The following is a 17749-nucleotide window of genomic DNA, read 5'->3' on the forward strand; positions in this document are numbered from 1 at the left end:
GATTTGTTAGTCACAAGCTCCTTAGAGACATAGAATAGAGATATAGAATGCCAAAAAAAAAGTGTAAAATTAATTTCGAATAGAGTTTGAATCATATTTAGTAGAACTTCTCGTTTGAGATTTTCTCCTTCGTCTGTAATTACATAAATACGTTGAATTTTACAAGCTTTTGTAATACATCCCAAGAAGAAAGAGTTTGTAAGTTCCTATTAAAATAAGCAATTAATAGAAATATGAAGAAAGAAGCAAAAAAATGAGGAAAAAATTATAAGTGACTTTCTTGATCACCTTCTCACGTTGGGAACATTCTGCATATGCATTTTCTCTATGACAACCATCATTTTGCTTAAAAATCACCCCAAGCGTATAATTTCAATGTCTATGAGCGTAACAATTAATATAAAGTCATAAATATAATTTAGGGGTTATGATCATCAAAAGGAATGAGAGTAATGGAAATAAAGACAATTAAATTTTTATATTAAAGAATATGAATAAATGAATGAATATTAATTGACACATTCATTTTTATATACAATAATAAGACAAATAAATAGGAAAAATTATCAAAAAAAAGAGAAAAAAGATAAATAGGATCCTTGGCCAAAGAGAGGTGTCACATCACTTTTCTTTTATCTAGCTTTATATTATATATAGATTGTTCTTGATGAATACAAATATTTCAATTATGGGGTTGATGACACATAAATAGAGTAATGAAGAAATATTATGTCTTAAAATGTATAATAAGGGTAAAACAATTAAAATCCCTCCTAATTACTGTTTTTAAGGAGCATGTAAAAGAAAAATACGATAGATAATTCAAAGCGAAGAAAGTAATTAAATGTTTTTTTCACGAATTGATGTTGCGGCATTTTCATTAACTAGTAGTTAATACGTTGGATTGTGTAATAGTTGAATGAAATTGTTTCTTTCTTACATTGACTGATATGTTATTGGACCTAAAATTATCTCAATTTTTTTTAGAAATTTTTACATAAATGAACTTTTTAAGACTAATAATTACTCTTTTTTAGGGTACTTTTTTTAATTACGGTTTATAGCATATTTATCTTAATTAATAACTAAAATCGCCCCATTATCCCATTCTCTTTCTCTCTCTCTCCCTCTCCCTCCCCCCTTTCTGTGTGTTATTTTTTTTTTCTATCTATTTTTTCTTTTTTTTAAATAGTATCGAAATGTTTGAAATTCACAGATAATACTTATAATATCTTTGTATTAAAAATATTTTAATTATATATTAACCACATTTATTGAAAGATGCTTATAATATGTATCATAAATTGATTTCAAAATGTATTATATTTATTATTTATTTTTTCTCTTATTAATGGTGCTAAAATATATTATTGTATTATAAATATTTTTAGTTATATATTTATCACGTGCATTGAAACATTCCTATAATATATTGAATTCAAAATCTATTTTAATTATTTTTTACTTTTTTTCTCTTATTAATGGAATATATTATTGTATTAAAAATATTTTAGTTATATATTCACCGTGTGCATTGAAACATGCCTATAATATGTATAATATATTAAATTTAAAATATATTATAATAATTTTTTTATTTCCTTTATTGTATTAGAAATGCATTATATTTGTCCTTTTTTCTCTCTCTTTCTTTTCTCTTTCTCCCTCTTTTAAAAATAATAATTAATTAATTCAATACATTTCTAACAACATAAATTAATTTAAATAGAACTAAAATATTTGAAATTTACACATAATACTTATAATATATTAGTATTAAAAATATTTTAATTATATATTCACCACATTTTAATTATAATATATTGAATTCAAAATCTATTATACTTATTTTTTATTTTTTCTCTTATTAACGAAATATATTATTGTATTAAAAATATTTTAATTATATATTCACTACGTGCATTGAACCATACCTATAATACGTATAGTTGTAACAATCCGAACCGTCGTTAATTTCGATTAAAAAAACCGCCAAAGCGAGATGGTCCCACCTCGGCTGCGCCGCCAGAGCGAAAAGATGATTGCCATTATTTTCTCCACTTTTTCCAAGTGTGAGTTAGAGGCGAGGGTTTCTGCAAAACCCTCCAAGAAGGCTGCTCTTGAATGAAGAAGAGGAGGGGAGGAAATCTCAGCTTTTGGAAGGCTTCAACCCGTGGAATTCAATTTGGTCTTGCCCGTGGAACATCTGAAACAAATGATTTCAGCAGTTGCCCGTGGAACATCTGAAACTAATGATTTCAGTAGTGTTATCTCTCCGCTAATGTTTGGCGCCTAGGTAGGCTAGGCTTCTCTTTTCTGAGTAGTAAATATATACCTACTACGTAATATAGAAGAAAAGCTAATGAGTATTCATATACTAAGTTGTGGGTCATGGATTACGGACAGAGATCTGATTATGATAGGATCAAATTCGAATGTGACTTGAGTTGAAAGGTGCTACAATGAATTGAGAAGTTATTGATTGTGATATTTTTGTGTGCATCTGGTTAATTTATATCGGACATAGAATCTTGTATAGAAAAGTAAAACTAGTAGATTTGAGGTTAGACCTGTAAGATTTGGTATTGTGGACGTTGATTATTCCCAAAATTTTCTTAAATGTGTAATTGAGTTACTTATGATATGCCTAAACGTTTACATATAAGGGTAACATGTTAGTCATTATATAAATGCGTACTTCCTGGCCTATTTTTGTGATGAACCTGTTCTTGGTGATATAAATATTGTGAATACTGAATATAATTGTGAATGTGGTATATTTGGATTGTGTGTCACGTTCCGACACATATATGGATCAGGTATCACGTTCCGATACATATATGGATCGGATATCACGTTTCGACACGTATTTAAATCAGGTGTCACGTTCCGACATATTTTTGGATTGGGTGTCACGTTCCAACACAAATATGACTGAATTGAGTCTCCTAAAAGGGCAAAATATATGTGTGTGGATGGTCCCATGAGAGGACCTGATGATATATGTATTTTCATTTAATAATAAGGTTAGTGGTAGATGAGTCATGGACTAAGAACTATAAATGAACTATTGAGTTGAGGTGTGCTAGATATATAGAATTATGATCATCAATACACTTATTAGTGGGTAATAGGATGGGCCCTGTTAGGCCTAGATGTGATCTATATGGTATAATCGTATTATATATTTCTACATTTAGAAGTTGAGGTTTCTAGTTTCCAGAGAGTGTTACCATTGTAATTTCCATGAATAACTGAGGTAGGGATAGTGGATATCTAGAACTCAGGTGAGTAGGAGAGTATGGTTGTGAGACGAATATGCTTTATGTTGTGAGACAATTAGATCAACTAGTGAGGGTTGGGCGAAATCATTGAACGTTTAAGGTTGCTAGGAGGGGACTATTGGGGTGATGGAATAATAGTAAGGTAGGTCCCTAACCCACAAGTTTTAAGTTGTGACTAGGGTGGTAGTGAAACCATTTATTTAGGATGGTGAATACCCTAAGGGTGAGAATAAGGAGTGCACTTATTGGGTTGGGGTGACTAAATTGAGGAAGTTTAAGTATTATGATATCTCTTATTTCTCTATTCATATATTATGAGGTGGTATCAGATTGAACGATGATGCCTACCAGCACATGTTGTTTGTACTGATACTACTCTTGCTATGCCACTTGGCATAGTCTGGTTGCACTAAAACTCATAATTAATGTTATATATTATATTATTTATGTCAATGACCCTCTTTTTTTTGTAGAAAAACAATTGTATTTGCTCTATGTATTTCATGGTTTGTCCATTGAATTTTCCAAGCAAATATATACGTCCGAGGAAAGGCATTCGGATCGATATGACTTATGAGAATCTAACTACATATATTGAGAGAATCCGTGTTGTATATTTGAATGAGGTTGACCTCCAAGCAAGTTAAGAATTTTTACGGACTTAAATTCGTAATCAAATCATAAAACTTGAGCCCTACATTTAAATGATATAAGATATAGTTTATTCCCAACAAAACAAAATAAAAAAAGGAAGACAAAGCTTGTAAGTTGTCACTAGGGCTGTACATGGCAAACCGATAAACCGCACCAAACCGACAAACCGAACCAAACCGGAAAAAAAAACCGACTAGTGGTTTGGTTTGACTTGGTTTGGTGTTTGGAAAAAAAACCCGACCATTATAGGGTTGGTTTGGTTTTAACTAAAAAAAGTCAAACCGAACCCAAACCGACCCGATTATAGATATACTACTTTTAAATTATGTTATACATAAAAATATTTATTAAAATGTAATTTATAAATATTTTTTTAAAATTTTTCATAATTTTTGTTTTCTTTCTTACATTTAGATTTGGACTTAAGAAGGTCATCTAAATAATATACAAAAAAAAAACATCTTATAAAGTTATATTATAAAGTTAAAACTTCAAACAATGTTCTGCCTCCATCTTATATGTTGATATTTTGTACTAGAACTCTTTTTAAGAAGCACTGCTGTGTTCTTTTTATTAGATACTATGAAAAATCCGAGAAACCCGAAAAAACCCGAAAACCCGAAAAAACCCGAAAAACCCGAAAAAAATTGATATCGAAAAACCCGACTTTTATTGGTTTGGTTTGGTTTATAGATTTAATAATCCGACACAAATGGTTTGGTTTGGTTTGTAAAAAATCCAAACCAACCCGGTCTATGTACACCCCTAGTTGTCACCATCATATTGCAACTTCAATTCACTTATATATCCTCCAATACAATTTTATTTTCGTCTTAACAAACAAGAGAAAAGAAATAAAATCAAAGTGTAACAGTCTATGAGATGTTGATCATGGAATTGGACTACAAAGCTAATGGGTAATGTGTCCATGTAATTTATTTTTGGATTGCGACCCATTTATTTGAGGAGCGATTTGAGTTGAGCAAAAATAATGACCCAGAGGCGTCCTAAAATTATGTGAATTAGTTTTTATAGACTAATTGGTATCCATTGTTCATGATTTCGAATAAATTGAGGTCTATAGAGGTTAGTTTGATTGACATTTCAAGTGAAGTTTCGTGTTTGAATTTGAAGCAAGTAAGATAACTCTTAATTTGATTTTGTTAAAAGTATGACCTTTGTGTTATCTATGTTTAATCTAAATTATGTAGTTCTTGTGAAGGGAAAGCATGAACGAGATTAGCCAGTTTTAAAGTACAAAGAGTAGTTTGGGAGTTTTCATATGTAGTTATGTGGTATATAGAACTGTCGAAATGAGTTTGGCCCGTGAGCCCGGCTCAACCCAATCCTTGAATTAAGTGATATAGGGTAAAATAATTTCAGCCCATTTAGGAATGAGGTTTTTTAGCCCAGCCTCATTTGGTCCGCCAGCCTCATAGGCTCAACCCGCCAGCCTCATAGGTCAGCCCGTGGGTCGTGAATTTTAAAAATATTTATTATATATATTTTAAGTGGCGTTTTATTTTGCCAAATCTTTAGTAACTAGGCAATTGAAGTTATTATAACTATGAATCTTTGACTTCTTTTACTTTTGTGTTGCCTAATTTCTTGTTTCTCTTTTCTTTTCTAATTTATGTAAAAATGATCATGTAATGTATGTTGTTATGATAAATCTTATGATTGTTGACTGTTGTATTTTGCCTATTCTAGTACTTTATAACTATTCCACTTAAGTGTGTGAAACTCATGGAATCATGAATTTTTGACGTATTGGTATTGTGTTGATCAATGTTCGATAGTATTTCTATGAGGCCAATGTTGTCCATCTTTTGATTAATGGGCCAACCTGTAGCCTGATTAGAACTGGGTTGAATTGCTATTTTATAGGCTCTTTAGTTAAAAGGGTCAGTCCGTCCTAATCCATTTAACTCGCTAGCCCTTCAGAATTGGGTTGGGCCAGCCCATTTTGACAGCTCTAGTGGTATCTATTGATACTTTCAAATTTCAATAATAGTTAATAGTTTCTTTGTTATATGTGTAGATGTTTAATATGCTTTATCATACCGTCATTAGCACACACAATCTAGGCACGATATGTGATTGATGTACCAGGCTAGTAGTTCTAGTAGCTTTAGCATATCAACAACATATTAAATTCATGATTGTCCTATGTGATTATGTTCATGACATCTATGATAAATACATATTTGCATAATTATATTATCTTTGATAATACACATTTCAATTTTTACAAGTCTTGTCCCAAGGGTCAGACTAGAGAGTGGGTGTAACGACTTGATCAGTCTTTTGACTCACACATGTTATCACTCAGACCCATCGTGAACACGAATATAGCCTCGCAAATGCAAAGGTCACTTAGCCCAACCTTCCATGAATGTAGAGGTTAGACCCCCTTCCTCTCCGCAAACGAGAACAAGTCTCCGCGAACGTTATGGAGGAAACCAGTTGACGGTAATCACAACAACACAAGGCATAGAATTAATCAGCAAAAGGATCTTCGGGATTCGTTCAAAATTCATGCACACAAATCAGATATGCTACGCTACTAAATTTGACATTTTCGATTCAATAGAGCCATCGAAACACGGATCTGAGGTCTCCTTTACCCGGCAACCGTTAAAACCACAAACTAACTTTCACCCAAAAATACCAAAAAGGCCTCAAAACCTTTGAAAAATAAATTGAAGCTCTACCTAGGCATAAAATCACTTCCTGAATCTGACGGAACCGATAGAATTTAATTCGAGCATTCGAACTCCGAATGTTGACCAAAGTCAACCGTTGACCTAAATTCACTCAAACTTCCAACTCAAGGGCTCAATTCCACATATCAACTCTGAAACTAAAAACGATAATGATCCTAGACCAAATTCCACATTCCGGAGCTGATGGAAAAGATAAAATTTTATTATGAGGCTCATAACTCCGGATGACGTCAAAACTCACTTTTAACAACCTAAAGCTTTCAAAACTCTAAAACTTCCAAGAATCTCCACTTTTCAATCCGATTTCAGGTTTTTAATCTGAAATACTAATCAAACACGACTTGAAAAACTAACGGGGGGGGAGGTAAAATGATAATTTTCCAAGAATTTTTAAAAATGACCTTCAAGACCATTACAATGTGGTACTGTCCCCACACCAGCTTCATGCTCATCTAAGCTCTCTAATACTGGTGGATGTCCATTTCATGATCAAAATCTATATAGAAGTATTGATGGAGCTCTACAATACTTAACATTCGTACGCGGTAAACAAAGTATCACAAATGTGACAACTTTGGAATTTTATTCTCCAAGACACTCATGTTTATGTTTATGTATCCACGTAATGAATTGCAAGGGATTAGGAGGGATCTTTCACACCAACTATAACTCATGATTCTTATATTGTGGAACTAATTGATGTGCTACATTGAATTTGTAGGGAAAATTCTCAAGAAAATAATTGTATGAAAAGTGGTACAAGCCCTTACGGACAAGGGCGGAGCTAAGTGAGGATTCGAGGGTTCGGATGAACTCAGTAACTTTTTCGTAGACTTTGCATTTGTATTAGAAAATAAAATAAATATATATGTATATTGACTTGTGAACTCCTTAACAAAACTAACTTACGGTTCAATGGTAAGGAAGAGGCCATGAAAATACTTTTCCACACTAGAGTTGTGGGTTTGAACCTCACAAAAACCTCCAAACTCCTAATCCTAACTCCGCCTCTGCTTACGAAGCGAAGTTTTGATAGAGTTTATGTCATGATTTGGAGCTTGCTGGACCAGAATGGAATGAGAAAACCAGTTGAAAATCACTCAGTATGGAAAATAAGTTGCAGGGAGGGAAGTGGAGGGAAGTGGAGGGCGAGCTCGAGCCTCCTATACGACTTGCTGGGCAAGTTTGGCATGAAGACTGGAAGACATAAAATGTCTATTGGGCTTATTCGGCCATGAAATGAAATTATCATTTGAAATCATGATAAATCTGTTCAATTATATAATTTTCATAAGAATACAAATTCAATGACACTCATATTACTATATTTATTTTTGGCTCAAAAATCAAGTCAAAAAGTTATCCCGATCCCCCGAATTTGAATCTAAAATTTTCTTACAGATTATGTTCACCCATAATATAACAAACTTACACATCGAATTTCAGTTAAAATGGGTTATTATTCGATCCTTAAATCAAGATTTTATGGTAAGAATGTAATGACCCAGAAGGTCATTTTCAACATTTTAAATAAAATTATCATTTTACCCCTCTTGTCAATTGCCCCGAGTCATTTTAGATTGGTTTGAAGGTTGGTTTTTGAAAATCTTCTGAAAGGTGGAGGTTTTGGTAAGGAAGTGAGTTTCAAAGGCTTAAGTTGACAAATTTTGAGTTTCGGAGTCATTTAGAGTTTCTAGTCTCGAAATAAAATTCTGTTCATTCCATCAACTCAGTAATGGGAAAATTGGTCAAGAAGAGATTTCAAAATAAGATTTGGAGTTAAAACGTGAATTTTAGGTCCGAAGTTGGAAATTGAGTTAAAGTTTGACCCAAGTTTGACTTTGGTCAATATTTGAGGTTTGGGTGCTCGGATTGAATTTTTAATGGTTCCAATGGTTTTGGCAGGTGATTCTAATGCTAGAAATGGCTTCGCTATAATTTTTAGAGGTCCCGAGGGTATTTCAAGTGTCGAAACTAGTTTAGTTGAGACTTATTGGGTTCCGAGTCAGGGAGGTTTTCGAATTCGAATACTGATGATTCCATTGAGCTCAAAATATTGAATTTAGTAGGGTTGCATATATGGTTTGAGTATACGCGATTTTGAACGAATTCCGAGGATCCGATCAGAGGATTGAATTGTGACTTAGCCCATTTTTGCTGGTGCTGATCCAGGATCCGCTTAAGCGGACCAGATTCGCTAAAACTTCCGCTTAAGTGAGACTCATAGCTTAAGAGAAGGGACTCACTTAGGCGGGGTTTGCCAAAGCAAACCTAACCTTCGCTTAAGCGAAGATTCTACCTCTTAAGCGACATTAGAAGGGGTTTAGACGAGGTTTAAGGTATTTTCACCATTTTTAACATTTTGAAGCTCGGTTTAGGCAATTTCTTCAAGATTTTTCATGAAAAAATTATTGGGTAATGTATTTCTAACACTTTTCCTTAATTTTCATTGATTAATTTTATATTTTAATTTTAAATTGTGAATTTCAAAATGGAGATTTTGAGTTTTCTTAAACATGAACTTTTGAAAGAGAAATAGGGATTTTGAACTCATTTTGACCTCGTTGTTGAAATGGATTTCACCATTAGATTCTTGATTGCTTGAGAAAATTTTTCATCTAAAAATAATCAAATTTCGAGTTCGGTTTTCGATATGAGATTTTTGACAATTTTACCTTTTTCACCTGAATTTCTTGATTTTAGTGTCAATAGATTCGAAATGTGATTGTTAGTCTATATTTGATTAGATTGTGGTGATTTGGAGTATCTTCGTAAAGGAAAAGCGGCAATTTCGGATTGTTCATGACTTTTTGGCTAAGGCAAGTAGAATTCTAAACTTTGTTAAGTATGTTGAATCTTGTATTTCCTATGTGAGATGATTAGAGTGTGTTGGGTCATTAGATTGAATTAAATTATATGAGTGGAAGGGTGATAGTGGATTTGAACAGGGATTAATCGTATAAGTGTTATGGATTTTAGGACAATGATCTATTTTGTGGTTGTGGTCTATATGACATCATTGTAAATATTTATCTTGCTCACTCTTTATTTATGCGTATATTGCATCTGTGATAGCTGAGAAATGAGATGAGTAAGGTATTGGATATTGGGATCGAAGTTTCTACCGATCGAGGTGATTTTCTGAGGTTTCTTTCGGCGACCAAGGTCTCTTCTGGTAGATATTAGGCCGAGGTCTCTATTACAATCCGTATTTTGTACATTTGAACATTTGGGATAATTGTAACAAGTTAATGATAATGCTATATTTTGATCTTGTTTGATACATAAGTTGGTTATGAAATTTTGGATGTGGAAATATTGGAAAAGGCCAAGGGAAAAATTGGAATTGCAAAAACTTAGTTTCATAAATTAAAAATATGGGCTAAGTGAGTGGGCTTGGAATTTTTGGAAGAAAAAAAAAGAGACAAGAGAGGCCCAACCATAAGAAGTGGCCATGCCCCCCCCCCCCCCCCCAAACAAAAAAACAACCCAAGCCCATGTAGTTCATCTATGAGATGAATAAATAAAAAGAGCCACCTAAGTCATAAAATTGCCTAGACTTCTCTAGACAATTTGAGAAAGGTGAAGAGCAAAAGAAAGAAGAGAAAACAAAGAAGAGAAAATCGGCCAAGGCTACCAAGATTTTGGTCCTTGAAATCTTGTCCCAAAAAATATTTTCTTCTAGTATTCCCACTAATTCAAGGGTCCTCTACAATGTGGTGTAGTTATTTCGGAAGATAGGGTGCTTGTTTCATCAATTTAGCACCTTGGTCAAGTGAAGGAGTTGTGAGAAAAAGGTAAGAATTAATCTCGTTTTAATATGTTGTGAAGGTTTGTTTCCATTGTAGAGTGTAGAAATGGGTAGACTTTATAGAAACATGGAAGTTTGTATGGTGGTATAGCGCCGTGTATACATGTTCTTATATGGGCAAGATTTATAAATTTTTCTTGTAGTATTCTAGTAGTAGTTATTGTGAAATTTATATTGGAAAATGGAAGTTGAATGAACTTGGTTGAAGTTGGAAAAGTAAAATGGATTGTAGGGAATTATGTTTTTTTAGTATGATTTCATAATATTATGGAAATATAATGGTTAAAGTGTGGAGTGTTGTTATTGATTATGAACTTGAAAGAAGAAAGTGTATTATAATAGCTTTATTGCATATATAGAGATTTTGGGTGAAATATGGAATTGGTGAATATTGTATAGCTTGCTTGGAATATTCTTGGCCTATGTTTGAATGAGCTTAAATTAATATATGAACATGGAAATATTCATATTGACTTGAAAGTGCAAAGTTAGATTGGAAGTTGTTGCACTATTTGGAAAGGAAATCAACTTATATTATGATGCGTTATAAATGGATTGTTGATGTTATTGGTGTTGTTGTTGGCATGGTTGTTGATATTGTGGCCGAGTTAAAATCTCGGGGATGTTGAATTTATAGGGAATGTGCTGCCCAAATTTTTGTAGGCAAGTGAAGGTTTAAAAATTGAACTCTTAAAGGTTCATAACTTACATTTGGTAATTGTGACCATTTGTAGATTTTGGAGAAAACGGGATTTGAGTTTGAGTGAGCGGAAGAAGCGGATAAGGTATGTAAAGCTTTACCTTTTCTTCCCTTGTCATGTCTTAGATGTAATAGGTTTGGATACGAGCCTCGAGGATGACTCTACACTTCGGAAGCTACACCGAAAGTTGTTTCTTTTTCATTCAATAGAATTGGATTAAATATTTATGAATAGTTGGAAAAATTGCCTAAACCTCTAGAAATTGTACAAATAGAATCTGACTATCTTAACACTCTCAAAAGTAATGTCATAAAGTTTAACGCATATAATTTGTGTACACCACCTCATTCAACCGAGGTGGGCCCACTATTCTCGAACTTTTTTTTGTTATTCCATTTGACTTATGTTGAGTAGAATCTAAAATATTAAATGACTATTATTTTAATTAGTCCATTAAGCTCCATAATATATTTTGAAATATGGAGACGATTTCAGAAAGATTATTTTAACATAGACTAACGTGACATCAGAAAGACATGTGCTATGATTATTGTTCAATTTCGTTTATATGATTTGTCATCAAATTATGCTATTGAGTCTCTGTAAATATTTTATATTTCATATTGCATTTAGTTTCTCACTACTCCTCTCGTGCATACTATTATGATATCGTTCGCCGGAACTCGGGCCGGCTTTGTAATCGTGCGCCCTATAATACACTCGGCAGTATGATGTATTATGGGTTCCGACACCTTGCCATAGGGTCGGGTACCGTCTATGGTGTCATGGTGTGATATGGCATATGATATGTTCTGATGATATGACATATTGTGATGATATGATGTGTTCGGGATTTATACGGGGATTTAGAACCTTTCGAAGTATGATGTGCTGTGGTACCAGCATCGAGGTGGTGACCACGTTCCTGAGCCTTATGCATGATTTTTATTTGCATTATGTACATATGTTTTTAGTACAGTTTTGATGTCCTGGTTTGGTATGGGCTCCTTGCACCTTTCCGTTTAGTTACTGTTTATATTCTTTATACTGGTGCTTTGCATATTCAGTACACATTTCGTACTGATCCTCTTTCTTCGAGAGCTGCGTTTCATGGCCACAGATACAGACGTTCATGACCGTCAGCATAGGCTACCCACCTTCTGCTACTACAGAGTGCTCCTTTGACTCAGAGCTGCACTTCGGTATATGGCTTACCTATGTACATACTCTTGTATATCTGACCATTTGGATACGGCGGGGCCCTGTCCCATCATATACTTCCGTTATGTTCTGTAGAGACCTGTAAACATAGGTGTGGGTCATGGGTCGTGTATGTTCATTCGTTTATGACTTGTATCTTAATGCGGTCCCTTTTGTTATAACGGCCAAAATAGCCCATATGTTTTTATATATGCACGTATCCGGTGACGCGCCTTCCGTCACCCCTTTTTGATTTGATATGTTATTTTCTGCATGCACGACTCATTTACGTAATGATCGCCTACCGTTATGATTAGAACAAATATTAAATTGAATTATTCTATAGTATGACGATTTGGTATGTGAGTTCGTTTGGATATCCAAATAGGGTGCCAATCACGGCCCATGGGTCTGGGTCATGACAGTCTCTTCTGGCAGATATTAGTCGAGGTCATTTCTGATGGATATATGGCCTATGTGAGACCCCTATGAGTTCCGATTTGAGGTAATCAACGTATGTGTATCGTAGGACAGACATGCATCACGATTTTTCACATTGGATTTGCATTCATTTATTCTTGTGATTGATTATGACCTGAGATTATATGCGTTTTCTTGAGTATAGTGGTGAGAATGTATTGGTGCTTCTATTGTGGACTTATAGTATTTTTAGTGCTATTGTGATATAAACTGTATAGATTAGGCTGTCTGAATGCAGGTGTGTAGTTATGGAGAATTATGGTTGGGTTGTCAGGAGTACCCGTGTTCCGCATTGCTTTACTTAGGATTTAGTTTCCATTTTGCTGAGTATAGTATTATTGGTGCTCACCCCTTGCTTCTACATTTAGTAGTTACTGAGCCCAACATCTCTTGCTCATAGTACTCTTTGATCGGTCAGAGCTTCTGAACGCTTGAGAGGTAGTCGTTTGTCCGCTTCGGCAGACTCTCGATGTTCATTACTTTATGTTTTGTTCTACTTGAGAACTGAGACATATATACTTGTATCTTTTCCATTTCTGTTGAAATAGTAACTTGTAAATGTGACACCAAGTCTTGGGTAGTTTAGAATTTACTTTCTGCTTATTCTTATTTATATCATATTAGACTTTATATTTTCGCTGTCACTTTCGCTTAATTTGTATTGTTTAGACTCTCAAGCTGACTCTTCTTGATGGGTTTAGGCGAGTCCCATCATACCTGATTTTGGGTCGTGACAAAGAACCCTAGGGCTATATTTTTTTATTTCAATATTATTTCTCCACAAATCTACCCTAAACATTTTATTCATAACCACATAAAAGTTTAATGGAAATGATGAAAAATAGAGGTCGGGCCACACGCTCCGTGGCAGGTTTTTTTTGAGGTTGGGTAACATGCTCTGTGGCAGGTTCTATATGAGGGGTCGGATCACACGCTTCGTGGCAGATTATATATGAAGGGTCAGACCACACACTCCATGGTAGGTTATATGGACAGAATTATCCCCCATGGATTTCATACTGAGATTCAGCGGATGTGTACCAATTAGACAGACATACATCATTCTACTTGACACTTCATTGCATTGCATTGCACATTATTGGTTTTTGATAGACTTATGTTTAACTCTTAGTGTTCTTGTGACTGATATACATTTGATACCTGTCTGGATTTGAGATTTGTGTATACCCCTTGTTCTCTCTATGATTGACATACTTGATATCGATGTAACTTATTTGGTGATGTTGATGAGCTATTACTGACCTATATGCCTTATGAATTGTGTACTCTAGATTGGGCTGATTTGTGTGCAGGTTATAGTTGAAGAGGTTCAGTTGGAATATAATTCTAAATGGTTATTAAGTATTTCGACTTGGATTGATACTACTTTGTTGATCAGACTACACATACTGCTTTGATGTGTAACATAGACACTTGATGGTAAATAGAAGTTACGTTCCCATAGTATGCAGTATTATTGGAGTGACCAAGAATATCTCTAAGTTTTGGAATGAGGTATATGATGGTTTGAATGGTAGTTGAAACTTGATATGTGAAAGATTGCGTGGAGTTGACATTGGGTGTGATTCAATAGCCTTCCTCGATGGGAAAATACTATCATATTTGAAATTATTGCTATCAGCCTTGGGTATGATCTGTATCTGTCATGGAATGCTTAAATTCAAAGGAAATAGAGTCATAAATGAAAACAATTTGTGAGATGTAGTTTAGCCGAAGGGGGGAGGCTAGAACAATGATATTTACTCTGATTACAAGGGCCAAATAGGTATCTCCAGAGAGAGTGGAGAATTGAATTCAGAGACACGTTCCTCCATTTATTTTGCTCTGGTTATGGTGATAATGTGTTATTCGTATGGGTTAAAAATAGGTAGATAATATTTAAGAAAGAAATCTACAGGCGTTTGGCTTGAGTGTGGTAATAAGTTCTTTTGTGGTTACGAGTTTGGTAACTGGTACAGTTGAATTTTTAACAAAGGATACGATAAGGTCGATGGAGAGTGATCAATGATAAGCTAGATACGTGAATTCATAAAGGTCTTCAAGGTATGAGCATAACGACAATAAAAGTTCATGATGGATTATGATCAAGTTGCTATCATATGATAAAGATTGTAGGTTAAATGGATTTGGTATGGTAATAATGACTTATGGGTATCTAAATTGTGGTTTTCTACTATTTGGTGATTAGTGTAGTCATATGGAAAGTTGTAGAATGTGTTGAGACACCTTCAAATAGAATTGAAAGGAATCATATAGGATGAAGTTGAAATTTTGTTTGGACATGCAATTTTGGATTTTTAAGTTGTTTTTTTCATAAACATAAAAAACTCATAAGTTGTGAAAACTATCAAAATTGTCCCATTTCTTTATACAATATTTCTAAATAAGCAAAAATTCATAACAAAAGAATAATAAACTATCACAAAGTAAAAATTCATAACAAAAGAATAATACATTTATTGGTCGAATTTAATCCGTTCAATAAAAAGTAAAATTGAACATGAGTTGTAGTACACTAATCTTTAATAAAATTGAACATGATCAATATCATTAGTGACTATATCATCATATTCATATTATGTGAATATTTCATCACTTTTGATATTCTCACAAAAAATTATGTAGATATACAATGGTGGTTCTTTTTTTTAAAATAAAATATAAACCTGTAGGACAATTTTTGTATTTGAAAAATGTGAAATCATGATATGAAATTTTCAAATCAAGCTTTTTTGGAGAATTTGTGATTCCATCTCATGAGATGAAATCGTATGTCTATATGCTGATTTCATCTCATGATTTCAAATAACGAAATGAAATCGTATGTCCAAACGCATATGGAAAGACACGAGGACCTCGTGGAGCAAGGCTCATCGCAGATGGGAACCTCAGCCTCATTCCACGAAGCAAGCACTACAGGCTGAAATATTTTTTTTATATCTCACCCCTTTTTATGTGGGCCCTTTAGGTATTTTTTCAATACTATAAAAAGGACCCTTAGCCGATTTGGAACATAGAAAGGACAAAGTAAACATAGTTATTGATCTTAGGGTTATTTTTAATTGATTCATTTTTTTATCTTCTTTGATTTGATTTATGAACAAATAATTGTGTAATCTTAATATGTGTGGCTAAACGCCCTAGTTCTTGGGTTATGGCCTAACTATGATTGTTTATATCGTAACTTGAGTTATTGTGCATCTTTTATCACAAGAGTTATTTATTTGATCTTGTGCTTACGAGTTTTCTGCTTCGCGATTTGGAGAATAAATCTATATTCTTGAAAAAACCTCGGGAGAGGAAAGTTAAGATAGAATGAAGGTCAAATAAAGTAGGTTTAAGGAAGCGTATTTGAGGTTAGGATAGAAAAACACCTAGTTTCCCTATTTGCCAAAGTTAAATGAGCTTTTGAGATATTAATTCATTTAAACAGATACTTGATAGATCTGTTATTTCTTACGCATTTCTTTCCATTAGCTCTCCAAGCTTCCTATCTTTTCATTCCTTCCTAAGCTTCAGTTGGTGTAATAGTCCCAAGATCCATTACGTGTCCAAGGACTTTTGTTCTTCTTGGCATCTGTTATTTTGGCACAAATCTTTTTGGTTCTTAAAAAGAAACAGTTCGAGAAGGTTCAATTGGCCGAAGATATTCCCGAAAAGTCGAAAACTCAGTGATAAAGGTTTTGTGAAATCTTCTAAGATGTTAATGGGGGCATCTTTTTCTAATAATAATGTTCGCATTTGACCTGGTCCATCTCAAAAGATTTAAGTGTTTCTTTTTATATTTAGTAAGTTTTTCAATTTTAATATTTTATATAACAAATTTAAAATCACAAACTTTTGTAGGACTATACAAATTTTAATATTTATGAGGACAAGTTTAAAAAATTATCCTTTATTTCTTAAAATCCATTTTTTTAACTTAACAGACCCATTAGGCCCAATTTTATTAAGTAAACTTTATCTAAATTCCATAATGGAAAAGTCTAATTACTATACATCCCTCATTCTACCAAAATTACCCGATATCCCCTTTTTTTAACTTTTCTGATACATTAGTGATGTATCTGATACATCAATTATCTATAGAGTAATTAATGAAGATCATATATTTATGAATAGTATCTTAATATAAGGTATGATTGGTTCTTTAAATCAATTACTGATCTAACTAATGGGATTAATTTGGTTAAAAAAATAACTGTTGTGTACTTGAAGATTCAAGCCAAAAAACAGAGCATAAATTCAAACCAACTTCGATTTCAATTTTTTTTCAGTTTTGGTGATACATAAGTTATGTATCTGATACATCAACTTTAGATGTAAAATACTTAATGCATATCAATTGTTAAAAAAAGCAATTGTTATGTTCATGAAGATTCAAGCCAAAAAACAGAGCGTCGTCTCGAATGAAAAAAACAGAACATCAATTCAAACCGAAGTTGATTTCAATTATTTTTTCATTTTTCCTAATACATAAGTTATGTATCTGATACATAACTTTAGCTATGGAATAGTTAATGCACATCAGTTATTTATGGATAGAAGATTGAGATAAGGTATGATTGACTCTTTATATTAATTACTGATCTAATTAATGAGATTAATTGGTTAAAGAAGGCGACAGTTATGTACATGAATTTTGAAGCTAAAAGTCAGAGCATCGACTCCAAGGAAAACAACAGAGCATCAATTCAAAGCAAACTTCGCGTTTCATCAATTAATCGATATGAATATCCCGATACAACTAAAATATTCTGGAGTTTGGCAATTCGATGTTACTTATGAATAATACAAAAGTGATGGAATCGTTGTCGGTGACAATGTATCTTACTCAAATCTAAAAGCAGCAATCGCTGCTGAATTGAGTGT

The sequence above is a fragment of the Solanum dulcamara genome, chromosome 10 (assembly GCF_947179165.1).
Source record: "Solanum dulcamara chromosome 10, daSolDulc1.2, whole genome shotgun sequence".
NCBI classification, from domain to species: domain Eukaryota; kingdom Viridiplantae; phylum Streptophyta; class Magnoliopsida; order Solanales; family Solanaceae; genus Solanum; species Solanum dulcamara.